Source organism: Dasypus novemcinctus, chromosome 18, assembly GCF_030445035.2.
Source record: "Dasypus novemcinctus isolate mDasNov1 chromosome 18, mDasNov1.1.hap2, whole genome shotgun sequence".
In the NCBI taxonomy this organism is placed as follows: domain Eukaryota; kingdom Metazoa; phylum Chordata; class Mammalia; order Cingulata; family Dasypodidae; genus Dasypus; species Dasypus novemcinctus.
Genome location: NC_080690.1, coordinates 11,464,954 through 11,492,668, shown reverse-complemented (window position 1 = coordinate 11,492,668; position 27,715 = coordinate 11,464,954).

Genomic DNA, 27,715 nt, shown 5'->3' with positions numbered 1-27,715 from the left:
GTGGCTTTATCAAATATTATATGGTTATATATATGAGGATCTATATCAGAACTCTCAATTTGGTTCCATTGGTCTGTGTGTCTCTCCTTGTGCCAATCCCATGCTGTTTTCACTACTGTAGCTTTGTAGTATGTTTTGAATTCAGGCAGTGTGATTCCTCCAATTTTATTTTTCTTTTTCAATATGTCTTTGGCTATCAGAGCCTCTTTCCTTTCCAAATAAATTTCATAGCTATTTTTTCTGGTTCCTTAAAGAATGCTGTGTTGATTTTTATTGGGATTGCATTGAATGTGTAGATCAGTTTTGTTAGGATAGATATCTTAATAATATTTAGTCTTCCTGTCCATGAACAGGGAATATTCTTCCATTTATTTAGGTCTTCTTTGATTTCCTTGCACAGTCTTGTGTAGTTCTCTGTGTATAAGTTTTTTACATCTTTAGTTAAATTTATTCCTAGGTATTTGATTTTTTTATTTATAGTTGTAAATGGTATTTGTTTTTTGATTTCCTCCTGATCTTGCTCATTATTGGTGTACAGAAATGCTACTGATTTTTGCACTTTGATCTTATAACCTGCAACTTTACTAAACTCATTTTTGAGTTCTAGAAGCTTTGTGGTAGACCTCTCAGGGTTTTCTATGTATAGGATCATGTCATCTGCAAATAATGAAATTTTGACTTCTTCCTTTCCAATTTGAATGCCTTTTATATCTGGTTCTTGCCTCAGTGCTTGAGCAAGTACTTCTAAGACAATGTTAAATAGAAGTGGAGAGAGTAGGCATTCTTGTCTTGTTCCTTATCTTGGAGGGAAGGAGTTTAGGATTTCACCTGTAAATGACGTTGGCTGTGGGTTTTTCATATATACTCTTTATCATGTTCAAAAAATTTCCTTGTATTCCAATCTTTTGCAGTGTAATCTTTTTATCAAGAAAGGGTGCTGTATTTTGTCAAATGCTTTTTCTGCATCTATAGATATAATCATGTGGTTTTTTTCCTTCAATCTGTTTATATGGTGTATTACATTGATTGATTTTTTTATGTTGAACCATCCTTGCATACCTGGAATGAATCCCACTTGGTCATGTTGTATAATTCATTTAATGTGTTGTTGAATACAGTTAGCAAGTATTTTGTTGAGGATTTTTGCACCTAGGTTCATTAGAGAAATTGGTCTGTAATTTTCCTTTCTTGTGGTGTCTTTGTTTGGCTTTGGTACTAGGGTAATGTTGGCATCATAGAATGAGTTAGGTAATGTTCCTTCTGTTTTGATTTTTTGGAAGAGTTTCAGCAGGATTGGTGTTAGTTCTTTCCAGAATGTTTTGTAGAATTCACCTGTGAAGACATCTGGCCCTGGGCTCCTTTTATTTGGGAGGTTTTTAATGACTGATTCTATCTCTTTACTTGTGATTGGTTTGTTGAGATCATCAATTTCTTCTTTCGTCAATATAGGCTGCTTATGTGTTTCTAGGAATTTGCCCATTTCTTCTGAATTGTCACTTTTGTTGGAATATAGTTTTTCAAAGTATCCTCTTATGATAGTCTTTATTTCTGTGGGGTCCGTGGTGATATCTCCTTTCTCATTTCTTATTTTCTGTATTTGCATCTTCTTTTTTTCTTTGTTAGTCTTGCTAAGGGCTTGTCAATTTTATTGATCTCCTCAAAGAACTAGCTCTTGGTCTTGTTTATCTTTTCAAGTGCTTTCTTATTTTCTATTTCATTTAGTTCTGCTCTTATCTTTGTTATTTCTTTCTTTCTTCTTCCCGTGGGGTTACTTTTTTGTTTTTTTACTAATTTCGCCAAATGTGCAGTTAGTTCTTCAATTTTTGCTCTTTCTTCTTTTTTGATGTATGAATTTATGGCTATACATTTCCCTCTCAGTACTGCTTTTTCTGCATCCCATAAGTTTTGGTATGTTGTGTTATCATTTTCATTAGTTTCAAGGTAGTTATTAATTTCTTTTGCGATTTCCTCTTTGACCCACTCTTTTTCTAAGAGTGTGCTGTTTAATTCCCATATCTTGGTGTGAAATCTGGGTCTCTGGCCCTTGCAGATTTCCAGCTTCACTCCACTGTGGTCAGAGATATTAATTTGTATGATTTCAATCTTTCTGAATTCATTGAGCCTTTCTTTGTGGCCTAGCATATGGTCTGTCTTGGAGAATGATCCATGTGCACTTGAGAAAAATGTATATCCTGCTGTATTTGGGTGTAATGATCTGTATATGTCTATTAGATCCAGCTCCTTTAACATACTGTTCAAATAATTTTTTTCTTTAGTGATTCTCTTTTGAGATGTTCTGTCCAAAGTTGATAGTGGTGTATTTTAATCTCCCACTATAATTGTAGAGGCATCTATTCTTTCACTTAGTTTTTCCAGTGTTTGCCTCACGTATTTGGAGGTGCCCTTGTTAGGAGCATAAATATTTATGATTGTTTGTTCTTCTTGAGAGATTGTCCCTTTCACTAATATGTAGTATCCTTCTTTGTCTCTCACAATTGTTTCACATTTAAAGTCTATTTTGTCTGATATTAAGAAAGCTACTCCTGCCTTTTTTTGGTTATTGTTTGCTTTTAAGATTGTTTTCCAACCATTCACTTTCAACCTCATGAATCCCTGGGTCTGAGATGTGATTCTTGCACACAGTATATAGATGGGTCATATTTCCTTATCCAATCTCCCAGTCTGAATCTTTTGATAGGTGAGTTTAATCCATTGACATTCAGTGTTATTACTTTCAAGGAATTATTTATGTTAGCCCTATTTTGACTGGTCTTGTGTTTGTCATATTTGTTTGTTTTTTTCCTTCTCTTTTTGTCTTTTTTGTTGCTCTTACACTCTCCTCCAACTCAGCCTCTCCTGCTTTTTCCTTTCTTCCTGCAGAACTCCCTTTAGTATTTCTTAAAGGGCAGGGTTCTTGTTGGCATACTCTTTCAATTTCTATTTATCTGTGAATATTTTGAACTCTCCATCATTTTTGAATGCTAGCTTAGCTGGGTAGAGTATTCTTGGTTGGAAATTTTTTTCTTTTATTACCTTGACTATATCATACCACTGCCTTCTTGCCTCCATGATTTTAGATGAGAAATAAACACTTAATCTTATGGAGCCTCCCTTGTATGTGATGGTTTTCTTTTCTCTTGCTGCATTTAGAATTTTCTCTTTGTCTTGAGCATTGGATAATTTGACAAGTATATGTCTTGGAGTGGGTCTGTTGGGATTTATGATGTTTGGGGTGTGTTGTGCTTCCTGGACATGTACACCCATCTCTCTCAGTAGATTTGGGAAGTTTTCAGTCATTATTTCCTGCAACACCCCTTCTGTCCCCTTTCCCTTCTCTTCTCTTTCTGGGATGCCTATAATACATATGTTTGTGCGTTTTTCCTTGTCATTCAGGTCTCTAAGTCCTAGCTGGATTTTTTCTATCTTTTTATCGATCAATTCTACTATCTGTTTGATTTCAGATGTACTGTCTTCCACGTCGCTAATTCTTTCCTCTGCCTCTTCTAATCTGCTACTATTTGCTGAGAGTGTATTTTTGATTTCTTGAATTGTGGTGTTCATTCCCATCATATCTGTTATCTTTTTGCATATGTCTGCAATTTCCTCTCCAAGTGTTTTCTTCATATTGTTAATCTCTTCCTTTACTTCATTGAGTTGGTCTCTAATATATGTTTTGAGATCTTTAATTACTTGTCCGATGTTCTGCTCCCCTTCCTGATTTTTAGTTTGTTCTTTGGATTCAGCCATGTTTTCCTGATTATTGGTTTGGTTTGTAGTTTTTTGTTGCTGTGTGGTCATCATTTTATCTTGACAGGTTTAATCAGTTCCTTAGCTTCTTTGTCTAGTCTTGGGGCTTAATTAGTTGTTGTTCTTGCATAAGTGTTATGTCTTCTCTTTGTCACTTTGTTCTTCTTACTCTAATTTCTTGTTGCTGGCTAAGTTCACTTTGAAGGAAAATATTAGGGCCAGGGAAAGGAAAATGTGTAAGAAAAGAAAATGTATAAAGCAGTATTGGTAATAAATGTTAACAGAGCAACAATGTGAGATCTGGGAGAATGGATATTAGACTCATGTAAGTTGTGTAGAGTTATAGCAGTAAGTAGAGTACCTATAATGAAATAGTCAACTGAATATGGGGAGGAATATAGTATGAATTAAAAAGCCAGTGTTTTCATGAGAAAGGGAAAGAGAAAAGAAAGACAATAATATCAAGAATGGATAAAAGAGAGAAAACAGAACAAAGGTATTAGAAATTAAAAGTTAGACAATTTGGAGGCCAAAGAAAGGGAGGTGGAATGTAAGAGAGACAGTAGATGATGGAGGATAGCAAGATGTGGAGGAAAGGGGATAGTGTAGGTGGCCAAAATCAATTCACACATAAACGAGGAAATGGAGGATGAGGAAACACAGCAAATGTGAAGTGCTCCCTGCAGCACCTATTATATAAATAAAATAAAATAAGAAGAAAAAGAGAGAAAAGGAAAAAAGAGAAGAAAAAAGGGGGTGGGCAAAGAAAAAGGAGGGAAACAAGCAAGAAAAAGAAAAGAAGAACAAAAACCTAAATAAATGAAAAAGGACCTTGGGGGATAAAATGGGAGAAAAGACCAGGAGATAATGCAATATTAGCACCCAAGACAATAAGAAAAAGAAAAAAGAGAGGAAAAAAGGAAGAAAAAAACCCCACAAACGCCGAGGGCTAGGATAATCAAGGACCTCAGATGGACCTCAGGGAGCAGTGGATTCAGGGATGGGAAGTCTGTGATATTGCAGACTCAAGGTGTGTGAGTCTCTGGAGTGTGGGCCACCAGGATTTAGGGGACACAGACCTGGGAACCATGCATCCGGTTAACAGGGAGCCTGGGAGCACCACAGTACAACAAAGCCTTCAGGGATCCCCGCAGCCGGGCGCCAGCCCTAGGGGGAGGGGTCATACCTGCAAACTCTGACCTCCATGTCAGAAACCTAAAATTCCACCTCTCACAAGAATCTCTTCTGTCACTGTCTCACCAAATTGACTTTCAGACACCTCTCGCCCTGCAAGCCCCCAAAACAGCCTGCTGATGGCGCCGCTGCAATACAAACAGTTCAGGGACTGCCACAGATGAGCCACCAGCCCTAAGGGGAGGGGCTAGGAGCCACTCTTGAACCCTCTGCCTCATGATTCTGTATCAATTGGAAGATAGGATCTGAACTTGAAATAAATGACTATATTGTACCTCCCTCAGATGCCATGCATGTACTTAACCAGTTAATATAAGTTTGTTCAATAGTGTAAGGGAGCAGTATGGAGTCCATCCTTTAAGGCATAGTCCAACAGCCATTCATTCATTCATTCGTCTGGTCAACAAATCACAATTAGTTGGTGAAAAGCACCAGGAATGCCAGGTACTCTGACTCTTAATCTTCCCTGATCTTTCTTCAGTTCTAAAATACCTCAACATAAGGAGGTCTATAGGACATCTGAGAAAGGCAAGAGTCAGGAGCTGCCCCTGCAGCCTCTCTCCTCCAGGGGAAGTAGAAGCCAGCAAGATGGGTTATTGGATCAGACCAGAAAATCTCATCCTTCAGGAAGTGAAATGCGTGAGATGAGGGATAAGAGCATCCAGAATTGGAAATAAAGATGAAGCACTGTGCCTCATTTAGCCATCCTAACACTACACATGACCAACAAGAAGGGCAAATAGTTTCCCTAAATATTTTTCATGTGACAATTGACCTTGGAGCAATAAACAAAGAAGAAAAATAAGTAACTTATTTAAAACTACTGCTTAATTGCTTTGTTTATGAGCTTCACTTAACATTTTGGCCTAATCATCACAACCACAAAATTCATTAGAGTAATAATAGCTTATGATTGAATAAGCTTATAATTTACAAAACGCTTTTGCAATGAGATCATCCTTTTGATCATCAGAACAACTCTGAAAGTTAGGTGTTATTGTTATTTCTACATGGCAGATCTGGAAACCTGAGGTTCAGAGAGGTTAAGAGATGTGTCCAAAAGAATGCAAGGTCTTGTGCATATGCCATGCATTTAAGCTGTGAAGTCTTTTCCAGTTTCATGTTCTTAATTAAGAGGGTATTAAATTGCATCCGATTGTACCACTAATATCCCTTCTGATGCGCCCAGTCTTCCTGCCTTGTACTCACGCAGCCTGGCGTTCTACTAAGAATAGAGCACATGAGAAGGAGCTTTCAGGAAAATGCAGTAGAAGAGCTAATCATGTGTGTCCAGCAGATTCAAAATCTAATTCTGATTCAGGCCCTTGCCAGCTCTTGTCTGTGGATGAGTTAGTTAACTTGTCTTAGCCTTAGGGTCATCATTTGTTACAATGTGAACAAAAAACAGAGTCTGCATCATGATGTTGTTGTGAGGATTTCAATTTTAAGCACTTGAACAATTTGCATACACCATCTACAGCTTTTCTCTATCAGGCCCTGTGCTAATATTGTTAAAGCAAAACAGCAAGTAGAAGTAGGAGCAGAAGCAGGAGCAGCAACAATTGTAGCAGAAGCAGTAAAGTATTACTACTCTAATAGTAGCAGGAGCAGTTTTGTAGCAGTAATAACAAGAGTATAGTCATACAATAGTAATAGAAATAGGAGAAGTAATAGAAGGTGACCGTGACTAATTAAGACTTGATCTCACAACCAAGTGAAAAGGCAAGAAAAGGGAGGGTCATTGCCCATCAATAAGCAAATGCCAAGACTGACCAGAGATGAACTATTTCCTGGTTTGATGTACTCCAAGTTACCACTGAGGCCACCTGATCAGAACAGACTTCAGAGGGAGAAAAAAATTTATTCCAATAATCAGAAAATGAACAAAGGAAGTACCATACAATCACTGGATTCTATTCCAGGGCAGTTGGAAAACAGTGGTAGTAGAAGACTCTCCAAAACCATCAACTCCAGTTGCTTAGACATCTTTTCTCTATTGTTTGGGGAAGCAATCAAGTTACAATACAATCACAGTGAATGCAGGTAAAGATTATTGTTTCAAATTCCATTTTCTCTTTCAGTTTTTTCTTGACCTATTTCTGAACACAAATAGGGCCAAGTAAACTATCTTTATTGAGAAGAAAATGAAAACAAATTATAATTTCTTGAAGGCCTACTTGATATCCTACTGCATGATGGGTATCTGCATTTGATCTTTGCCTCTGACCTTGGAAGGTATATGGGAACCAGAGCCCAAAAAAGTCTAGCAACTCAGCAACTATAAGAAAGCTGGAACCAAGGATGGGCTGTGATTCAAATCAAACCCGTTGACTGCAAATTTCACATCTTTCTCATTAATCTATGCTGTTCCTTGAAAATGTACCACAGAATGCTATTGACCTTTAAAATGAGGCATTTCTGTTAAGTCACATTCAACTCAAATTTAAATTTGTGTTCTGCATTGTAACTCTTGGTTGTGGTCAAACAACAACTGTCTCTGCCTCCGCAGAGAAACTGCACCTTGACATGGGGACTCCCTTGTGGCCTTGAAGCAGGCACAGACCCCACGGACATCCCTGGCTACAGCCCTTGAGAATAACAGTCTTGTGTCCATGCATGCTTTTTTCTTTCAGGTATGGTACTTGGGACTTTGTCCTTTTATCTCTAATTAAATGAATTTGTTTTTAAAAAAATAAAATGTGTCCTTACACTTAAAACTTTGGAGTTCACTGGCTTCTACCTGAGAACCTTTTCTACTTCCCGAAGCCCTTTCTCCCTGCCTACCTGTCTGTGTAGAGGGTCAAAAACACCAGGTACTCACTCAACCAATGGCTGCGGAGATACACCCTCAGGTGAGGAACACAGAAATTGGTCTTCACTAGCTCCCACAGTTCCCCAGGAGATTAACCTCCAGTGGCTCCAGCAGTAACTGGCTTGACACCCGACTTTCATTATCTGCCTTCCCTTTCCTACCTCACCTACTTATCCTCCTACTGGTGTTTTCTCCCACTCCCAAGTAAACCATGCTTGCTCTCAGCTCTCCACACAGTGTCCTCTTATAGGAGAGCCAAAACGAAGGCAAGCAGTGGAGCAAATCTGGTGTATGCACAAACTCTGCTCATAAATTCCATCATAGCATTGTAGGAACACACCCATTTTCCTAAACTCTTCTGAATTTTTTTAGTTAGGCAAAATCATGCCAAGAAGTTGAAGTTAATTATAATGCACTCTTGTCACATTCACATTATTTTGAGAGAAAATTTTTAGGTTGTGTTGAGGATATTGCAGCTTCTAAAATTTCTATCAAATTTTCCATTGTTGTGAGTACAGAAGGATTAATTATTACCAGCTTTCTAAAGGAAAAGAAGCAACAACAACAAAAACTACCACAAAACATTTCATACGTAAAACAAATCTGAGTTAGGGAGAAAAGAATCTCAGGCTCCCAACTATGTGTCAGAGACAAAAATCAGCCACACAAGCAAGACTGAGAGGAAGATGAGGGAATGTGGTGGGGGGAGGAAGAAGAGAGCCTAGGAAAAAGATGAGAAGAGAACTTACATTGGGTATGTGCCTTTTAGTGATTAGATGATCTTCCAGGTGTCTCATATATTCTATTTTATCAATTACTACCATATATAAGATTTCTGTGGTAATCATTATGACCATTTAAGTGGGATGAAACAGCCTAAGAGAATGTAATATAATTAACAATAAATGTTTAGCAAATGGCAAAACTAGAGTTCAAAATCCAAATGTAACAGGCTTTATAGCACATTAATACCAATAATATGTTACGGCCCAGCAAACCTATATGAAAATGGCATCACCTTACAATTTGCAAAGAACTTTCATTAAGACTGAGAAAGTAAAAGGCAGCCCCTGATAGCTGGAAAATGGCCCGATGTGATCAAATAAACCTTGGTATTGATGAGAGCTGGCCAGCACTCACAGCTGGGTTGTGGTATTCCTGCTGAATATAAACAATTTTACACAACAACAACACTGCACAAGGCCACAGTGTGGCCATAAAGGAACAAGACAAATACAGGACCACTCCATAAAAATGTCTGAGCAAAGGCAAAACCAAGGTCAATGCCCCAAAAAACCAATCACATAAGACCAAACCTCACCCTTGTGTGGCTAATATGAGTGACTGCTATTTCTTTACCAATTACAGCTTTAGCTTGGTTTGCTTTGTTCCTACTGCTTTCTAGAAAATAATTACTAAGATACCTAATTGTGATTAAAAGTATAAATGCAAGAATGTTCCTCTACTATAAGGTGTTAAGAATATGGTGATACAAGGGAAAATACAACTAATGTAACTATAGAATATAGTTAACAGTAATATAATATTTTTGTAGCAAAGACAAGTAAGGCTATATCAATGCTAAAGTTCAAAAAAAGAATGTGGCTTTTAGTTTTATGATATATGAGTATGATCAATCATGGTTTTTTTCTTCATTTTCTTCATTAACAAGGAGACCTTGGTCATGTCAGTTAAACAATCTGTGCTCATTTATTTATTTTTCTGAACACTGGAGAAACAATTGAGTTTGTTTTTAGGATTAAATAAAATAAAAGTACAAATTACCTGGGAATATAATTTTTATACATGTAAAATCCTTCAAAAATGTATGTCACTTGTTGGCCTCAGTGATTTTCCCAGCCCTATTCTAAGCAAAGCAGACACATTTCTCTTTGAACTTCATAACAAAAATATTCACACAGACAAAAAAGGGGGGAAAGTTCAGGTAAAAGTATATGTAGAAAAATGTTTATTATTTTGGTATAAACACTGGAAATAATATAGAAATTTAACAAATAGAGCAATAGTTTAACAACTGTGATTCATCTATTCAGGTAGCCATTTAAGAGGGTGTTTAAAGAAATTGGAAGTTTCTTTTGATAAAATATGGGACTAAAAGAACAGAATTCAAACCAATTTATACAATAGGATACCAATCAAATTGTATAAATACATGATATATATATATAAAGAGACAGAGACAGGGATAGAAAGAGAGATTCTGGGGGAAAGAAAAGACTCCCAAATGTTAACAGTGAATATTTCTAATTGGCTGGATTATAGATAATTTTTATTCCCTTCTCTGGACATTTTGACTTTTTTTCCAACTACTTACAATGAGCACATATTGTTTTGAAAAGAAAAATAAATAAGCATTTTACAATTTCATTTTTTTATCTTTAACTGTTTAATTCTTATTACATTTATTTTGGAGGATTAAGATTTTATGGAGACACAACAAGATGATGCAACAAAAAGAAACACAGATTCCTGTGCCACTGACAACAACAGAAGTGAATAAAGAAGATGCAGCAAATAGACATAGAGAACAGACAACTGGGTGGGGGGGGAAGGGGAGAGAAATAAATAAATAAATCTTAAAAAAAAAAAAAGATTTTATGGAAAGACAATCAATACAACCAACAAAGCCCATGGATCTATTTTGCTAGATCTGTTCAGGCAGAATAAAGAAGACAGAGTAGAGAAGGAAAAGAGGTATGCCAGTACTATTTCTAAATGTGTATGTTCTTGGGGAGGTGTGAGAATGGGGAGGGGCAGGGAGACTGGGAGTCCTCTGTTTCCAGCCTAAGTCTATTTTTAAAAAAAATTGAAGAAGGTAGCTGCCTCAGTTTCCTTCCCCAGCCTCATAGAGTTAAAGGGAACTTCAATGATGGTCTGCAAATTTCAATTACTTCCTGGATAGATGCTCAAAGCACATCAAGCAATACACTTTTTTAGAAAAAGAAAAATCCAGTCAGGTCTCAATTTCATGCAATTTTTTTCATCTTAATAAGGTAATTGAATCACATTTTACATCTGCTAATAAATGAATGGTTTTTATACAAATGTGAAACTTTTCATATAACTGTCTTCACAAGGATTTACATAGGCATGGTGGTTAGAAGCATGGATATAGGAGTTGGTTCTACCACCTCTTAGTTGTGTGGCCTCATGCAAGTTATTTCACTTTTATTATCTCTATTCCTCATCTGCAAAATGGGGGTAATAAAAGAACCTGCCTCTTCAGCTTTTTATGAGATTATATGAGTTAAAAAGGATCAAATGTTTAGAACAGTGCCTGGCAAAAGAATATGCCCTCTCCAGATGTTTGTTACATTAAATAAAAAATAAGCTGGAAACGTTTTTTGATTGGACCATGCACATCCATGTTTGCATAAGGAGACATAATTTCTTATCTGTTGTCTGTAGTCATCATCATAAAACAAAAAATAGAAAGCTCTTTTGTTCATTCAAATATGAATAAATAAAAAGAAGAAAACATACAAACAAGCCATAGTCAACATTTCCTTTGCTTACCCCAAATCCCAAGAAAGAGAAGATGACATGATGTTTCTAGGGGCCCTTTGAGCAGAGTGGATAAGGCTGTCCCAGACAGGACACAGATGGATGGGGAGAGCTCAGAGAAGTAGTTAATGACCTGGGGAGAAAGTGGTTCCCCCAAACAAAAGGAGTTATGGGAAACAGAACCCCCTTCTTGGAAGCATCCCCATGAATTGGCAGGGCCTTAGACAGTGTAGATATGAGGGAGACAATGATAAGGGAGAGTTGCATGGTCCCTTCTGCAGGGCTGAGGTTCAGGCTGCAAGTGTGGAAAGGTGCCAGATAACTTATCTGCCTGATACAAGATAATAATAACAAAATGAAACAGGGGGAGATGAAGAACCATTTATGGAGCATTTGCTTTGTCCTAGGTATTCCCCAAGCCTATGAAATGGAATTATCCTTCACATTTCACAGATGAGAAAACTTGCCCACAGTCACAGGATCTGGCTTCAAGTCCCAGGCCCTTGATTTTCTGTTTCTGCACTCCCTCCAGCTGCTCATTATCAGTAAATCCCAGAGCTAGAGTATACACAGTCAGCTGGGATGAGGTTAGGCTTTACTTATCTACTTGGTCATCTGCAGGCCTCCCTGTCAGATCCTCTTGACCAGTCTTTACCAAAGAGTCTTTACTTCAGGTTTAAGTCTCTGTATACTATTACGTTCCTCTCAATGATATGGCAGGGACAGAGGCAGGACATTATATATCCAGCCATAATCCACTGAATGGACTGGGAGAGAGTGTAAACTACAACATAACTATAATCCATACTGTGTAGCAGTGCTCCAAAATGTACTTATCAAATGCAATGAATGTACCGCACTAATGAAAGAAGTTGTTGATGTGGGAGGAGCGGGGGGCGTGGGAGGTGGGGTACATGGGAACCTCTTATATTTTTCAGAGTAACATATTGTGTGATCTATGTACCTTTGAAAAGAAAAAAGAAAAAAAAAGAAAGATTCCAGGAAGGAGATGGTGTGAACAGGCTGGATGAAATCCTAATGCATTAGTTGCCGTCAACGTGGAGGTCATGTTGATTGCTGCAAAGGATACAGGCTTTGGCATCAGAGAGCTCAGGCTTAAATCCCAGCTTAAGTAACAAACAGAGATAACTCTAGCTGAGTCTCATTCACTTTCTCTATAGTTTAATTACAATCTTTGCCCTCTCACATAATGATTTTGTGACGGTTGAATAACAACAATTAAGGTTGGTGCTTAATACAAGGTTCCTCAGCTCCTCCCCAAATGTATATCCAAGTTTTCTTCTTTCAAATAAGAGGAATAAGCAGGCACCTAGACCTCGAGAAGCACACCTCCCACCCGCACAGGCTAGTCTGCACTTGATGTCCAGAGACACGTATAAACTGTGTGAGGGTGACCTCTTTAAGAATGCAATACCTCTCACTGAAATTCCCGGTGATTATTTAAAATGACAAAGAGAAGCACCGCAGGACAAGAAGACAAAGAATGTTAGTTTTTCTAACAGCTGGAAAAGAAAACAAAATGAAGAAAAATATTCCCCATGAAATTCTTATAGTGAAAAACAGAAACCATGTTGTCTTTTACTGGGGTCATGTAATAAGTTCAAACTGTACTTGGGACACATATACCTTGAGATTGTTCAATAACTCCAGCACAGACAGTGTTAATCATTTTCTGATGGTTGCTCTGAGCTGTGACTTTGGTCAAGTGAGAAAAGACAAATTCCCAGAGCTGAAACCTAAAAAGAAACACTGCACAATCATGGGAATTAAGAAAAAGAAGACAGTCTTGGGCTGAGTTATTATATATTCCTGGTGAAGTTGTGCAAGTATTTTCCAGCTGTGAGTTGCTATGAGAGTCTGGGCCAAGATTCTCCCAGAGGTCTTCATGCTTTGCTGCAGTGAAAAGAGCAAGGCAATGGCTAGACCGATAGTTCTCAATCCGGGTTGATTTTGTTCCTCAGGGGACAGTTAGAATTGCCTGGGGACATTTTTGGTTGTCACAACTGCTGGGGACTATGTTACTGGCATCTAATGTAGAGGCCAGGAATGCCGCTAAACATCCTATAATGTATGGGGCAGCCCCTGCCCTGCCCCCAAAAAATCATTTATCCAACCCAAAATGTTAATAGTGCCTTTGTTGAGAAACCCTGAGCAAAATGAATGGAGAAATGAAAAGCCTGTCACTGTGGGTAACAGACAAGATTTGACTCAGACTTAGCATCTGATCCTGCATCCTTACTTTTTATGTTACATCCATTCTCCAAATCATGTATATTCTAAGCTTCCAATTTGCATTTCTTTCTTCTCTCTCTCCAGTGCTGAAAAAAAAAATCATTTGTCAAGACCTAAAGACACCAGACACTTTTCAAAATGTTTTACAACATTGTCTCGTAACTCTAACTTAATTCTCATGATAACTCTGTGGGATGTACAAATATTATTCCATTATACTCACCAAGAAACTGAGGCTTAGAGCAGTTAAGTAAATTGTCCAGGGTCATACAACAATGAAGTAGCAAAGCCAGTATTCAAACTCAGACCTTTCTTACTTCAAAGCATCAGCTCTTAACTGTTCAGCTCTACTTCCAAAACTTATCCCCACCAAGGCCCTCAACATCCCCAAACTTTAGTCACCTATTAAATGGAGATAATCAGTGTTGAGTTGAAGATGATACAAGGCAAGAATCTAGTGTTGTACCCAACAACATCCTCATCTAGGTTCCTTGAGAGTTCAAACAGATAATCCCCAGGGCAATTACACCTAGGAATTTCCTACAGTTGGGTAGAAATAGGGCTAAAGGTCCCTAGACTTTCTTCTAGTTTCAAGATTCTAGATTCCAGCCAAAACTTACTCATACTTCAGGACGTGACTCAAGCCACCCTCTCTTTTCAAGGTTCCTTGCTGCCTTCCTTGCCCTCTAGACCTTAGATGAGCACTTTCTGTGAAAGTTTAGAGTATTCTTTCGGATACCAAGCTCCATGTAATTTTTCTTAGTATCAGATTATAGGATCCAGCCTAGAAGTGTTTCACTACAAGCTTCCCAACATAGGAGTTCTATCATGTCAGTTTTTATGATTACTCCAAACAGCTTATACAGTAGTCACGAATGCTTAATAAATACGAATTGATGTGCTTGCTTAACAGGTGAACAGCAGAGGTAATAAAGCTTGATTATGTAGTAAGTTATTTAATGTACTGGTCTCATGGGATCCTTCTGCTAACCTATGAGGAGTCGAGACAGCATTCTCTGTCTTCCTCATGTCTTTCCTTCCACTACTTGGCATTATCCTGAGACCACTTCAATGACTCTGTATTCCCTTTTCCTGCTGTGTGGATGGGGATTAGCCTTTCTAGGACTCATCTTCTGCCTCTGATAAATGTGGAGGTTGAACTCAATGAATGGTTTTCAAACTTTGATTTTTTTAAAAGCTAAAAGCATTCCATCCTCAGACAAAATATTTTACAGACCAGGAATGATAAACAGCTAGAAGCACAGCTGACATGATAGAGGGGTAATAGGTTTTATGTGGTGTTAGAAGATGAGTCTGGGGCCTGATTTTGATCCAACATGGTGGTTTCCACATTTACAATTGCTCCTTCTGGCAGGACACCCACGCCAATGTTGTGCACTGGTCATCTCTAAGCAGGCCCGCATGGGAGGATCTGACAGAGGGAGATGCTCCTCTCAGTGCACTTCTCACTGACCCATAGTGGGCCACAGGGAACTCTCACTTCTCTCAAGTCCCCAAACTTAGTGTCCAACCTTCATGGGCATCAGTTTACTGTCATACACCATCCAAGATTTATCTGTTCTAGGGGGCAGTCTTGATGGGTGGCACAAGGCTACTTTTCCTGTCTACCTTATGTTTCCTCTGTTTCACTCTACCATCCCCCTTTCCCATTGCCATTCCATCCCCTTCTTGGGGAATCCCCATAGTCTTTCTTGACTATAGCCATTCCCCTGTCCACCAACCCTTGGATAACCTCCCACTCTTGGAAAATCCAACTTTAAAACGTTTATAAGCACAAGCTTTCAAAAGAAAAGCTCTTTTAAGTCTCCCCATCAATTTTTCCAGATAGGATAGTAAGGTTCATGAGTAAGAACAGAAACCCCATTTCCTTCTCACTCTCTCTAAGTGAAGGAAGAAAAAACCCCTTAGCTCTTCACTTCATCATTGTTTTAGTGATTAAAAACAAAAAGTTCAACTTTCTGGAATCATGAGTTTCATTTTTTATTTCACTGGATTCTCCATCATTCTCCCTGACTCCACATTTCCAAGCTACCCACCAGGATTAAGGAAAAACACACACTATACACTTAAGCAACTGCATCCCATCCATTCTCCCCAAAATGCATGATTAGGCGACACGTAGGGAGATTAATGTGCTCCTGAGCTTGGAAAAATGCTTCTTTATGATTATTAACGAGGCCAGCCTGGAAGTTAAAGGACTTTGCAAACACAGTGGTTTAAAAAATGTATTTTCTACCTTGTTTATGAGACACAAGCATATATAATTCAGTTCAAGGGTTGAGATTTTCTGTTATTGTGTGCCAGAGATTATTTATCACAATTGCAAATAATTTCCCAGTACAAATTGTCCTCATCTTATCACCCAAATGTACTTCCCTTCCACATCACTCATGTCATGTTGAAATCTAAAGCTGTAAAGTTTAAATCATGAAATAAGTCCTCCTTTGGGTGGCAGCATATGGTGTGTGTTGGTTGGTGTTTTTCAAAATGTAATCAAATTTACCACTGTCAAAGATTTGCCTCCCAACCTTTTCTCAGATGGTGACTCTGGTGTCTGTAGCGGCTAGGAAATTATGCACTCAATAAAAAACTAGACTGTAAGGGAGAGACAAAGCCAAAATAAGCAGGAGTCCACCAGAGTAGAACCCACTTTCAACAGCCAGGGCCCTTGTGTCTATCACGCTGATTGAAGCCATCCAGGGGTAAAAACTTAAGCTTTGAGATATGTGAGACTTAAGGACGACAGCTAAGGCATCTTACTCAAAATATAAGATTAATGTTCACAAATGTGTGCTAGGCTGTTTTAAATATGTTGGAGACCTGGCAGGTTGGAATATTTGAGTGAAAAGAATGTGGACTCTGATTAGCGAACTTCTGGGAGGGGCATAAGTACATTTTTCTTTATTACATAAGGAACTTTTTAAAGAATCAATGAAGAAGCAAAAGATATAAAGAAAAGAAAAGAAAAAATATGGATTTTTGTGCTTTCATTGGGAAAATAAAACCAGATTTCAGGAAACCTCAATTTAAAAAAAAAAATTGCTCTTCAACAAAGCCAGCACAAAATGAGTCCAAGTAGAGTCCCATGACATGATGCAACTTCAGAAAAGAGTAAGAAAATTAAAAAATACCAAAGCAAATAAAAAATCACCTCAATTCCTAAAAGCAGGAAGTCAAAAGAATGCTATGCATTTACCTTTAATAAGGATTCTATTTAGATGTGATCTGTCAACTATCTTGAGGTACACGTCCATTTGTTTTTGCAAAGGATAGTGTTGAATGTTCATTTTTCATTCAATGGAACATATTTTTGTGATCCCTCAAACTTGTTTTTCTGCTCTTTATCCACAAACAGGCTTTCGTTGCTAGGCTGTGTCATCAAACTCCAACAGGGGCATAAACCACAAACTCTAGTATGCAAACACCATATTTATGTTCAGAGAGGTGGAATGACTTGCTTGAGGTCACACAGCCAGAGAGCATGATCTGGAATTTAAGAGCCTCAAGTTCTAGTCCTGCAGTGCCAGGCTTAAGTCCCATGCCTTAAAATAAAATCTCTGAGATTTGTGCATTTTTCCATCTTTAGAAGTAAACATCTCTTATCTCTCCTTCTTCTATGTGTCTTCTGAACCCATGAGATTCTGTAGTCTGTTTTCCTGCGAACTTGGACCACTCTTGCTGTATACTTACATCTGGAACTTCTTTCCTCCTGTTAACCGCCAAGCTCCTCATGTCTTTAAAGAGCCCTTCTAAATCTCTTCTCCATTGAGCCCTCTGTGATGAGGTGTGAGCCAGAGCTCTCCTTCCCACTGCAAGGATTAGCACATGGGGTGCTGAACTGAGGAACACAAACAGAAAATCCGCTCATCTGGGACCTGACTGGACATGCTAGAGAGAGTTTCAGCTGCTTAACATCTGCTCAACTGTGCCTTACTCTGCATTTGTCCTCAGTGTCATTACCTTGGTCTTTGGGACTCATTTGGATCTCCCTACATGGCCATCAGCAGCTGATGGGGATGTGGTAAGGAGGAGCGCCCTCCATTAAATATAACCCTCTATTCTCTTTCAACCGTGGAGGGCAACAGCCAAGCAGATGGCCACCAACATGGTGGGCTTTGGGGTACATTAGGAAGTCTCCCCAGGCAAAGATCACACCTTCCACAATTACCTAAGGTTTCCATCATTCACACTACTCCTTAGGAGCCCTGGGAGATAGTCCATTTAAATACACTTCTGTCACCTGGTGAGGATAATGTGGTTGAGTAGAAAGAGTTCTAGACCATGAACACCTGGGTTTCAAAATCAGCTATAACACAAGCTACAGACATGCATTTTGGGAAAACATTTACCCTCCAAGTGTCATTTTCTTCTTCTCTAAAATGGAATTTAAACATACTTGTCCTGTTGATCTTACAGGGTTGAACTGGCAATGAAATTAAGGCATGTATGGAAAAGCAATTCATAAGCTTTTTATACAAATAGAAGAGTGTACAGCTCAGTGGATTTTCCCACACTGAATATTCACAGGTAACCAGCACATAGATCAAGAAACAGAATATGACCCAGAAGCCCTCTTTGCTCCCTGCCAATCGCTGTCCTCATCGTGGGTAACAGCCATCCTGATTCCAAAACCAAAGATTGTGTTGCCTCTTTTTGTGCTTTATAGGAATGGAACCATGCAATGTACTCTCCTTCAAGCAACAATATATTTGTGAGTTTAAACCGTATTGTTGTGAGTAGCTTTAATCATTTCTTCTCATTATTGTATAATAATCCACAATGTGAAAAAACTACGGTTTGCTTTTTATCTATTTTACTGTTGATAGGGATATACAACTAGGGCTGCTAAGCAATTCATAAACTTTTAAGAAACATACAAATGTAAGAGATTACTTTCATTATTATAAGTCTATGCCTAGCAGACATCAGAGGCTATGAAAGAAGGATATCAAGAAGTGGAATTGTACTAGATAAAGAAAAGGGAAGATACAGAGTAAGGTGCCTTCTGGGTAAAGAATAAATATGAAATGTAAAGCATATCTCATAGGTGAAATGCTGCTGGATGTTTTAAAATTCAGTCATTTATTTCAAGAAATATTTATTGAATTCCTACAATATGCTGAATACTGCACACTATTTCATATGATTCTAATAAAAATCCAATAAGGTAGGAAGTGTAAGTATTCTTGTACCCATTTTATAGAACAAAACAGAGACCCCAGGAGATCTTCATCAACCATTTGATGGGTGTGGCAGAGCTGAAATGAAAGCAAATTCATTGATTCAATTAATTCCTTCATTCACTCCTCATTCAGTCATTAAACAACTATTCACTGAGCTTTCAGGATATGCTAACGACTGAGCTGGGTGTTGGAGATAAAATAGGCAAAAAGACAGAAGGCTTCATGTCACAGTGAAATTGAAATGACACACGTTTATCCGTAATCATCCAGGTAAATGTCAAATTAGAAGGGTACTGAGTGCCTATAAAGAAGATGTGTGTGATGTTCCTACAGAGTAGTGTGTGCATTTGGCAAAAAGGAAGGGTAGGCTTCTCTGTGAATCGGTGGCTTAGCTGAGGTCTGAAGAAGGTGTTGGATTTGCAGTTGAAGAAGAAAGAGAAGGAAATTCCAGGTGGGATGAACTACAATGCAAAGAGCCCTTCTGTTAAAGGAATAAGGCAGGTGTGAGAGGTCAAAAAATGACCATAACCCTCACTTGACATAGGTGTGCAATGGACACAACCAATCCAATGTCCACAGAGAAAATGTGGAATGGGTGTGGGAACGGTAGCCATGGTGGCTGCTGGGTGTGGGGAACGGGAGGAAGAGATGAGATGTGGAGGCGTTTTCGGGACGTCGAGTTGTCCTGGATAGTGCTTCACGGACAATTACGGGACATTATAGATCCCCCCAGGGCCCACTGGATGGAACGTGAGAGAGTCTGGGCTATGATGTGGACCATTGACTATGGGGTGCAGTGATGCTCAGAGATGAACTTACCAGGTGCAATGGATGTGTCATGATGATGGGAGAGAGTGTTTTTGTGGGGGGAGTGGGGGGCGGGGGGCGGTGGGGTTGAATGGGACCTCATATTTTTCATAATGTAATTTTTTAAAAAAATAAATAATTAAAAAATAAATTAATTAATTAAAAAAAAAATGACCATAAAGACAGTGACTTGGAAGCCACAATAAGGAGTTTCACCTTGATACAGGAGTAATAAAAAGTTATTTAAGTCCTCCACATAGCCCAGTGTTATTCCCAAAATGCCATGAAGTGAACAAGCAAATGTGATTCATCGCTGTACATTGGTTAGGTGAAGGGCACTGAAATCTGTGTAGTGGAATTGTTAAAATTATATCTTGAATACACTTGGGGAATCTCTCTTAGAAGCGTAAACTAGGGGAGCCATCACCCACTTGGCAAAACTATTCTTCACTTGGCACAAGGAATGGGCATGAGGGTTCTCTCCCTACTGGGTTTCCACGTGGGTTTTCTGAGAAGGTGCATTGGTTTAGCTGCCCGGGTGTGTGCTGACTGGAGACGGGGGGAGACAAGGAAGAAGGAGGCAGATGACCGAGGTGAAGTGCTTCTTTACCCCAAGGCTTATCCACACTGGCTCCATCACTGCGCCCCCTGCATGATCTCAACGTCACCTTGGGGACTGCAACGTGAGGTTTCAGTTCTTCCACAGGATTTGAGGTTTTGCTGGCTGCCAAAGGATACTAAATTTAAGAGGCATTGCCTCGCATGGAGGCCCCCAGAGAAAAGGGCAGTGCCTGGGTTATGCCTAGCTCATTGCCACAGGGTGAAGGGTCTTCTCATTGGATAATAATGATATTTTTATTAAAGTCATGCTAAGTATTGTGAGGGCCTTTCTCCAAGAGCACGAAACAACCCTTATGTTTCCTATCAAAAGGGGAATGAAAATAAGGCTCTACATTTTCTCACATTAGAGCTGGTGTCATATACTTCTCTTTTGCAGTGTTTGGCAACCTTGTGTATTTGTCTTTTTATTAGTTACATTCTCAAGCCCAGCAAAGGTTTGACTCCTCAATGTGTTTTCAATTAGATTCATGAAAGCTATAAAAAATAACTGGCCAGAATTAAGCTAATAAAGTCCTAAAAGACTAAAGAAGTGCTGCTGTTACTGTGAAGGTCAACGATATTTTTTTTCCTATCTGAGAATTCCAGTGCCTGGATTGAATATATATTTTCATGGAATCACAGACTCTTCAGAATGGAAAGAAGATTAGAAGCCTATCTGGTCCACCATCCATCAGATGCTCTAATCCTTTCCACAATGTTCCATTTGAGTAGTGTTATTTTCTCTCTATTTTACACCTCCAGTTACTTGTAGTTCATCCACATCATTTTGGATACCAGCTCTGTTGCTCAATTTATTATAATCCAGATTGAATTTTTTGAGCTTTGTTGAAAATCAGAAATACTACAGCTTCAGCATTTCTCTCCCTGGTAACCCTGTTCGGAAACAAGGAAAGCAAAATTAGTTTAACATGACTTGCTCTGTGTTGACTTAGTGATTATTGCTTCCTTTTCCAAGTTTCTTTAAAACAATTTGTTTACAAATCTCTTACTATGAAGATAATCAGCTGAATTTAAACTGCTATATAAACAGAGGCCAGCACTCTTCACATTTAAATGCTGCCATGTAGGAAGTAAGATTTGTAATGGAATAAAGAGGAGGAGAGGAAGCAAAGTTTAGTACTCTCAAATTCTCCTGCAAGAAATAGTTATGAAATAAGCATGACATTCATTTGTAGTATTTGCATATGGAGAGCTAAAAAGTGATTGCATTTTTAAAGGAACATATTTTATAATGGGGACTCCTAAATCCAGCATAAGTGTTGGTGTTATGAATTAAAATCCAACTAACATAAATTTTGCAGTGTTCAACTTTTGTCAATGACAAAATTGCTTTAACACTTTGCTAGAAATATTTTTTTAAAGATTTATTTTATTTATTTCTCTCCCCTTCCCCTCTGTCTGCTCTCTATGTCCATTCACTGTGTGTTCTTCTGCGTCTATTTGCATTATCCCACAGCACTGGGAAACCACATCTCTTTTTTGTTGCGTCATCTTGCTGTGTCAGCTCTCCGTGTGTGCCGCGCCACTCCTGGGTGGGCAGCACTTTTTTCACACGAGGTGCATCTCCTTATGGGGTGCACTCCTTCTGCGTGGGGCACCCCTATGCAGGGGGACCCCTGTGTAGCATGGCACTCCTTGCACGCAGCAGCACTGTGCGTGGGCCTGCTTACCATGGGTCAGGAGGTCTTAGGGATTGGACCCTTGACCCTCTATATGGTAGATGGTTGCTCTATCACTTGAACCATGTCTGCTTCCCAGCTAGAAATATTTTTAATTTATTTCCATGTTATGTCCTTGAGTCAGAGCAGAAAGAGTGTGCTTTCCAAAGAAATGAGAATTATCAATGCTATATTACTTCTGAAGAAGGCAAGGGAGAGAGAAAGGCAGGCAGAGAGATAGTTATGTGGCTGTAAAGGTAGACAGATACAGAAGTTTTTGACTAAAGAAAGGATTCAAGTAAGTTCACCAGAAAACTTATTTTCAGCCCTTTGTTCTGTTGAACATACATTTTACAATATTTAAGTAGAATAAGGTAAATAAAGTTTATCAGACTAGTGGATTATCCAGAGGCTACTTCCCAATTTTTTGATATTTGAGAGTAACAACAATGAGTAACTTGAAGACAGATGTTATTATGATGCTAAAGTAATTCAGGATGGACAAAATTGTTTTAGTACAATTGTGGGAAGAAAGAGAAGCAGGCAACAAAGGGTGACTTACACAAGGCCACCATGTTGGGCTGAGATGAGGGATCTGTGGATTTGGCTTCTACATTCCCATCCTGGACCCTGCAGCCTGGGCAACCTCATTAAAATGGTGAGCTCTAGTTTGCGACCCATGTATGATTTGGCAAGGAGACACTATCACTCATAGGCTCAGAGTAGACTCACAGTGCTTTCAGGTTGTGCAGATGAGGAAACAACACGGATCGAAGAATTTCTCTGTGCCATGCTTGTTACATACTTTGTCACACTTAACCCAACAACAACACTCTTTCCTCCACTTTACGCAGGGTAAGCTGCTTAACCTTCTTGAGCCTCAATTTCCCTAAAGACCCTTAGATGGTAATTGGAGGAGCCAGAATTGGAATTTAGCTTTACCTTTACTAAAAACATGTCCAATTTCTATCTGTTAAGGTGTTGGCAAAATGCAGGGGAAGACAGCTTCTGAAAATGGATTTCAATTTTCTCTTTTGGACCTTGCCTTGACTATCTGTGGAGCCCATATCATGAGATGACAGTTAACTCTTAGAATTAGAGTTGCTGTCAAAGGCTCTCTCCCCACTCAGGCATTTCTCCTACATCTGCCTGGACCCCTCTGGTAATGGGTACCCCTCACCCTCTCATAGAGAGAAAGCCCTTCCTCAGCTGGAATACACCTCCCTCTCACCAACTTTCCTTGGGCTCATTCTGCCCTACTGGCTCACACCCAGCAAAGATCCTCTCTCCCCAAATGTCAACAATGAGCCATCTGGAGATATGTCCTTGTTTCCTCACCTTCTGAGGGTGCTCCAAGTTGCACATCCCAATTCCTTCCATAGTTACCCACCATTAGTGGTGTGGAAACTACATCCTATTTGGCCAATTTACCATAAGCCAGACTCATTCTATATTGCATCCCACCTTTCCAATACTGTGACACATCTGAAAGACAGGAACATGAGGTTTCCATTTTTAAACAGCATTCTGGGCTTTAAGACAAAACATAGTAATGGAAATCAGTGTGCCTCCATTTTTGCTTCCTCAAAATCCCTTCTGGCCCTTCCTACCCCTTAAGGACTTTTCCCCCAACTTTTCTCCCAAAGAACTTTTACTTCTCTCTGGATGTTAAAATCCACCTTCTGAAAGGAACTAGTGAACCTAGATTCATGCTGAGATATTGCCACTGGTCATTGAATCTTGTTATCTCATCAAGGGATAGTTAGATATTAACTAGGAACCTAAGAACCAGGAGACAATAAAATCTCTGCTCCTAATGAGATATTAAGCATCTGTGAGAGGATGGAGTAGATGCTGTGAGATGAGAATAAGGACCCACAGGCAGAAGCCCACCTGCCAATTTAGAGAACTATTTCCTATAACCCACTGAATTCTTAAAGGTAGTGATCCCCACGCCCCTGTAAGAGTCCACTGATTCCTTGGAAATTGCATGACATTATATTCTCACTCTTTTAATCCAATCACTCATCCCAAAAAATGTACTCAGTGCCCTTATTCCAGGCGCATTTACTTATATCACATCATTCCAGAAGGATTTAATACATCTTACACCTGTACATGCAATTCACTAAGATTAAAAAGAAAACAAGAAAGTCCAATTCTAGTCAGGAAAACCATGATATTGATTTCAATACAAAGACTAATACACTTAAGATACTTTTTTATTTTATTTTTTTGATCAATATGTTTTTTTTCTTTTTTTAAAGGTTTGTAATATATACATTTTTTTAAAAATTAAAGTTAATAGATCACAAGGAATGTTACATTAAAAAACATAAAAAAACAAAAAGCATAAAAAAACAAAAAACAAAGGAGGTTCCCATATAACCCACTCCCCACCCCCACCACAACATTTTTGTAAATTGTATTTTTTTGAAGATATATACATCACAGAAAAAATATTACATTAAAAAATATAAGAGATTCCTATATACCCCCACCCTCACAGCCCCTCCTCCCACACCAACAACCTCCCTCATCATTGTGGCACACTCATCACAGAGAACACATTTTGAGGCACTGCTACACTACACAGATAATAGTTTACCCTGTAGTTCACACTCTCCCCCAGTACATTCAGCGGGTTATGGCAGGATATATAAAGTCCAGCATCTGACCCTGCAATATCATTAAGGACAACTCAAAATCCCAAAATACCCCCACATCACATCTCTTCTACCCTCTCTCTGCCCTCAGCAACTACTGTGGCTGCTTTCTCCACCTCGATGCTAAAATTTCTTCTATTACTCATCACAATAGTTTTATGGTAGAATATCAGTAAGTCCACTCCCATACATATTTTATTCCTCCATTCTGTGGACCCTGGGATGGTGATGTCCCCTCCACCTCTACATCAAGAGGGGGCTTAGATTCCACATGGATGATGGATGCAATTCCTCTGCTTACAGTTGTAGGCACTCTTGATTCCCTGGTGTGGTAGTTGACCATCTTTTCCTCCCTGTTAGCTGACCTGGGTAAGGCCAACGAACCAGAAAGTAGGAGTTGCCACTCTGCTGAGGCTCGGAGCCCAGCTGGCACATGGGCAGTCCAGAGATTCAAGTCTCCTGAGTATGGACCATCCCTAGCGCCAACTACAGACTCAGTAAAGTGACAGAAGAGGCATGTGTAGAAAAGTCACATCTGAGTACAGCTCCATCACACTCAGGAGCACAAATTCCAATGTAGGGCCCTCTGACATGGCACAGAGCTCCAAATCCATGTGCCATGACTATATACCCTGTGGATCTCCATAGCCTTCAGGAGAACCAGTACCAAGGGTTGTATCTACTTTGGATTTTTCTGGGGTCCTGCTGAGGTGTGCATAAGCAAGACCCCTCTGATGATCTCCCAACTCTTTTTGGAAGACTCTTAGCCATATCAAATCATTTGTCTGTGCCATTTCCCCCTTTTATTCAAGGTCAAAGAGCAGTTTTTATCATTTGATCCAACATGTAGGCTGAGATATTCTGCTGATCTGAGTTGACTCTTTTATTTGAGGTCTCTTTCTAGTTGCTTCTCCAGTTAGTAATTGGTTGTAATCCCTCAGTTCCAGGGACGCTCATCCCCAGGAGTCATGTCCCACATTGGCGGGAAGGTAATGCATTTCATGCTGAGTTTGACTTAGAGAGTGGCCACATTTGAACAATATGGAGGCCCTCAGGAGGTAACTCTCAGGTATCCTACAACTCTAGGCCTAGATCATATTTCAGGCACACAGTCTCCTAAGCATAGTCATCAGTATCAAGGGCTCACTATTGGACCATCCTTCCTTGTTGATCTTTGTCATTGCACTTGGGGGATTATTGTTGTTCCATTGGGGAATGTGACAGAGTTCCCCTGGGTGGGAACTCAGCACTCCCTCAGGTGACGTTTGTAACTGTAACTACTATAAAAATACCCAATATATATCCTAATATATTTATGTCCCCTATATACATGTCCTGGAGAACTATCCCCCCACCCATGTGACCCCATCAATAACACCCCATACTAGAGTTCCTCCCCTGCCACAGGTTGTACCTCTCTGTGATCCAAAACTTCTTCAACAATGAATTCTAATATATTGCCAAATTAAATTAGTAGGAAATTGAAATACAGTGATGGGTTTAAAGTTTAGAAATAGAATACATAGTAATTTAGAAATACTAAAATAAAGTAAAAATAAATTGGTGTATTAATAAAATGAAAAATATTATAAAGCTTTGTTTCTAACATTTTGCCTTTCATCACTGTAATAGGTGTTGCACTGTATGTACAGTGGCAAGGCACTTTCATTTCTTCCTCAGTGTCTACGTCCTTTTTTTTTTCTCCAATTTTTAATTTTGTCTTAAAAAAAGTTTTAGATCACAGTAATTCACATACAAAATATAGGGGACTCCCAGATATTCAACATCAACCCTTTTCCCCAGCAATGATCTCTTTACATATTCATGTTATATTTGCTGCAACTGATGTACAAATTTTGAAACATGGTTCCATTTTGGTTTACATTATTTTTTATGTTTTAGACTGTACAAATTTCTAAATTTTTAGTTTCCTTATGTTTTACATTAAAGTTTACATTTTAGTTTATAGACTTTTATACACTTCAGATGTAAGTTGACATGTCCATCATTGCATGACCTTGTGGAGCACTTCCATTGCCCCCCCAGTTGCCCTTCTTTCATCCATGCTGTACCTCTCTCCCCCTCCCCTCAGGGCACACCGTGACACTCAATCTTCACTACTTGAGGAACCAGATTTACAGATATGGCAACAATGCTGAGGGCTTGGCATATTAGACTGCCTAACTAATTGGGAGCCAGTGATCCTCTCCTCTCGAGAGACACAATTTCCTTTCTTTGGGAATATCAGCTCTCCCCAGGATGTGGGTACACCTTCACACTCATTGTATAGGTCTCCACCCACTGATATAACACACTATGACAAAATGAGCACTCACATACTCCCTAGAAGCTTGCCCCTGTACATGATACCCTCCCCCTTAAGCACCTTAAACACGTGATCCTTCCTTATTATATTTTCTAAAGAGTTTTCTCAACAGTATAGTTTCAAACATATACCTGATATTCTCCCATATTAAATGGTTCCCCCCAGTCCCCCCCGCAATTCCTTGGGTCATGTGACCCATCCTCCCAACCCTAGCCCCCCTCAAGCCCACAAAGCCCTTTCCTAAAGGTATCCCTATGCCCCCATCTTATCCCTTCCCTGTACAAATACACCTCCAGTTTATCATAGACTTCATCCATGTAGGTGTCAGCTTGCAACCTTCCTCTTCTCCCCAAATTCCTTTAAGCCTATCTTCCAGTCTTTAGCTCTGAGACAGCTTCGGTTGCTTGTTTCATGTCAGATAGGTCATGTAGTATTTGTCCTTCAATGCCTGGCTTGCTTCATTCAACATAAGGTCCTCAAAATTCATCCATGTTATCACATGTGTTTGTACTGTATTCCTTCTTACAGCTGAGTAGTAGTCCATTGTATGTATATACCACTTTTTATTTATCCATTCATCCACTGATGGGCATTTGGGTTGATTCCAACTTTTGGCAAGTGTATAATGCTGCTATGAACACTGGTATACATATATCACTTTGTGTCCTTATTTTCAGATCTTCTGAGTGTATACCCAGCAGTAGAATTGCTGGGTCATATGACAGATCTATAACTAACTTTTTGAGAAACCACCAAACAGTCCTCCAGAATGGCTGGATCCTTCTGCATTCCAACCAGCAGTGGATGAGTGTTCCCATTCCTCCACATCCTCTCCAGCACTTGTAGTCTTCTGTTTTTTTGATAGCTGCCAGTCTTATGGGAGTAAGATGGTATCTCATTGC